Here is a 3,994-nt window from a genome sequence, read left to right as displayed (position 1 = left end):
GTTGCATCTCCCTAATGGTTAATGATCATGAACCTTTATTCATATGTTTGTTGACTGCTTGAATGTTTTCTTTGGTCAAATGTCTGTTCATGCTCTCTTCCTGTTTTTAAATTGGAGAATCCTTTATTTTAACTTCATAGTTTTCATTTTTCCTTGCACAGGCCTTTATTAAAGTCTATACTTAGATGGGTTTGGAACAAGAGAGAATGTAACTAGAAGCAGATCTATTGCAGTCTTGACTTAGTTGTTTGGCTGACCATTTTGCTGGTTTTCTGGGTTGGTTAGACTTACTTTGATACTTGTATTTACAACAAACATTCCTGGCGGTCAAATCATGCATTTTCTACTTTGGAAACATGCAGTGGAACAGGACTGTTGGTAGCAGGATTGCTGTAACAGGATTTCATGTTCTCTGGTGCAGAAACCATAGTGATGTCCAAAAACATGGGCGAGGCTGATTTGTCTCTCCTTTTATTCTCATCTTTTCTGGCCACTAGCGCACAGCTTTTCTCTCTCCACGAGACTTGAGTCCTCAGCTGCTCTATTACTCCATGTCTTCATCTCTTCCTCCATCTCTGGTGTCGCTGCTTCTCTGATAGGGTCCCACATTCCGCTCATGCTTTTCTCCCTTGATGGCCCTAAGGTCCTCTATTCCTGGAATGTAAGATTAACTACTCCCCCCTTTTTTGTTACAAAACTTCTGCCTTTACAGTTGTGACAGTCACAATTAGTCATGATAACAATTACTCACTATTGAATTATCCCCATCTCCTTTCACCAGACCTGTCTAGACAAGATGAAAAGTATTCAGTGAGGATTCTACCTTCCCCCACACACTCTGAAACTAAACTCCCTCTTGAAAATTTATAAGCCAGCCACTTGATGCCTGTATAGCCCTCCCTCCCATTTTAGGTAGCCAATGTCTAAGTTGCCCATCACTATCAACCTTGCATACAGAGAGGACAGGTTTGATCCTTGATGTGCAGACTCTTTCCTGCTCAGATGGTATTTAGCTCTGGTAGCGTAGTGTTTATGAATTGTGCTGCTAACCTCAAGGTCAGCAGTTTGAATCTACCAGCAGTTCTGCAGGAGAAAGATGAGGCATTCTGCTCCTGTAAAGATTTATAGCCTCAAAAACCCTGTGCAGGGTCACATAAATATAGGTTAAGTTCATCAAATTGTACGAATGTACACTTGCATTCTGTATCAGCTTTTTAAATCTTTCTCTAGTTGAGTTTTGATCATCAAGTCATCGAAGCTAGGTTGAATGGGTACTATCAACAAGTTTGGGCATTCTTGTATGTCTCCTCTCACTTCATATCACCTGGACACTTCACCTCAGCTCTAGCCCTCCATGGCTATGTCCTTGTCCATCAGCTCAGGAGTCCCCATGTCTCACCACACTTTGGAACAACCAGTCCTTCCTCTTCTCTCTGTCATCTCCAAGTGGGCAGGATTCTACGGAACATTGTTGAACTCAGTCCATATATTCATTGCTGCCTTTCCCCCACTTCCACTCACCAGTCAACCAACATGGTCTCCAGCCAGCTTCCATGCCTGTGAGGGTGTTCCCTTTGAGATTCAGTCTTGGAGGGGGGTTTGTCTTGAAGGGACTTGATTGATTGCCTTGATGGCTCCCAGTGAACTACTTGTTTTTGTAGCAGACAATCAGACTGCTGTTTTTTTTTTTTTTTTTTCCCCAGCTGATCTTTCTTTCAAGAAGTAGCTTCTCTGTTCCTCTAGTCACACCAGGCTGGTTTGCATGTTCTTTCAAATGGGAATGTCTCACCTTACAAAGTTCTGAATGGGGCTCAGGATTCCACCTAAGGTATTCTACACTACAAATGCTCCACAAGAGGCCTATTTCACTGGGTAAGTTGTAGAACAACTTTTAGGTAGCTCTGTGTGCTAATGCGCCAGACTGCAAAGGCATTTGAACTGCAAGGTCGGCAGTTCAAGCTCACCAGCTGCTCCTCGGAAAGCCTATACAGGGTCGCTATGGGTTGGAACCGACTTGACGGCACTTAACAACAACAACAATCAGTAATAGGTTGAAGACAGGCTTACAAGTTTTCTGTAATCAGGTTTCCTGATATTCCTATGTATTCCACTCATAACTTCATAGTTTTTAATCTGCTTCCTTATCATTAACTATGGTGACTATTTTAAAACATCTAAATGCACAATTGAGTTGTTGTGATTGGTGTTCAGCATCCCTCACCAGTCAAGCTGACCCAGTGGTTTATGAGAGCAGGTGTTCCGATGGTTGGCATTGTAAGATAAGCACTGAACTTCTATTCTCAAGGTTGATCGTTCAAACCCACCAGCCACTTCTTGGAAACTCTAGACAAGATTTCTGTGGTCAGAACTGACTCCATGGCACTTAAGCACAACAACAATCTATTCTGATAGTTAGGGTCTGTAGTATATGGTGGTAACGGAGGTTAAGGACGGTGTGTGCACTTTATTTTGAAACATTTCTAATGACTCTACTAGCATAGGGAAAGATGAGAAGAATATCAAATAAAGAGACCTAAGTTTCCCCAAAGGAATCCTGATAGTGCAGTGGGTTAATCATTGGGCTGCTAAATGAAATGCCAGTGGTTTGAACCCACTAGCTGCCTCATGGGAGAAAGATGGGATGTTAGGCTTCTGTAAAGATTCATAGCCTCTGAAAGCCCATGAAGAGAAGGTCTACTCTGTTCTGCAGGGTTGCCATGAATCGAAATAGATTCAACAACAGTGGGTAATTTCCCCAAGGACAGTGGCTTTCAGTGATAGAATTCCTACCTTCAGTTTGGGAGACCTGGGTTCCAAGATGAACTAGGAAGAAAAACTTGAGCGTTTAATTCTTAAAATGAGCCAGTGAAATCCCTTTGGATGACAGTAGTCTGATCTGCAACCAGACACGGGCCAGCACAATAGCATTGCCTTTTGTTGTGCTTCGGATATACCAAGAAGTTTTCCCAAAGCTCTTGGGTATCAGTCCCAGAACTAAAGTGTAGACCATCACGTCTATCTCTGGAAGACCTGATCCATACACTTAATGCATACCTATGGTCCTGCAACCTGGATATCTCTTGGGAATTTGCTAGACATTTAGAATCTTAGACCCCACTCCAGACCTAATAAACCAGTCTCTGCATTTAAAAAAATGTTCCCAGGTGATTTGCATATTTAATAAAATTTGTGAAGCAGTGGGCTAGAGGGTTAGTGAGAGGAGGAAGGAAAACCATAATTCAATTTCCTTGATGCTAAAACACTTTGAGAAATCTACTGAGATCTGACCTCTGTTTAAATCTCAGGAGATGCTGGACTAATGATTTAGGGGCACTTTGGGAGAAGGAGATGGTTATGAGTCCAGCTGTTAACCGCAAGGTCAGCAGTTCGAAACTACCAACTGTTCCATGGGAGAAAGATGAGGCTGTCTGCTCCTGTAAAGATTTACAGCCTCAGAAACCCTATGCAGGGTCATTATAAGTGCTTCCACTTCTTCTGAGCTGGACCTTGGGCTCCCTGAGTCCCTCCTTTCTCCAGTGTTCTTTTGTCCCTTTCAACTCTAGTGTCCTCCCATCCTGCTGTCTTGATTCAGTAGAGGGAAAGGAACAGAAAAGATATTAACTTCTGGCAACTTTGAATTCTGGGAACATGGTGGCTCCATATAAGTACTGGACTAGGAACTACAATGTCCATGGTTTGAGCCCACCAGCTGCCTCAGAAATGCTATGCAGGGTCACTATGAGTTGGAACCAACTCGATGGTACTTAACAACAACAACCTCCAACTCTAAAAAAAAAAAGTAACAAAAACTGCCAGCTGGGGAGTTTTCATGCTGGCCCCATTAGTCTTAATTGCTTTATCTAATAGAGCACAGAGTTTGGATCGTGAAGGTCCGAACTAAAGGAGAAGCCTGGTGTGGGCACCTACACTATCCCAGTGCTATGATACTTAGTCCTCAGTGATCAAAGAACAAACTAGTTATTTACAGGAGTCT

Source organism: Chrysochloris asiatica, unplaced genomic scaffold (genome assembly GCF_000296735.1).
Source record: "Chrysochloris asiatica unplaced genomic scaffold, ChrAsi1.0 scaffold00249, whole genome shotgun sequence".
Taxonomy (NCBI): Eukaryota; Metazoa; Chordata; class Mammalia; order Afrosoricida; family Chrysochloridae; genus Chrysochloris; species Chrysochloris asiatica.
The sequence above is the reverse complement of the archived record's forward strand: the minus strand, read 5'-3'. Positions refer to the sequence as shown.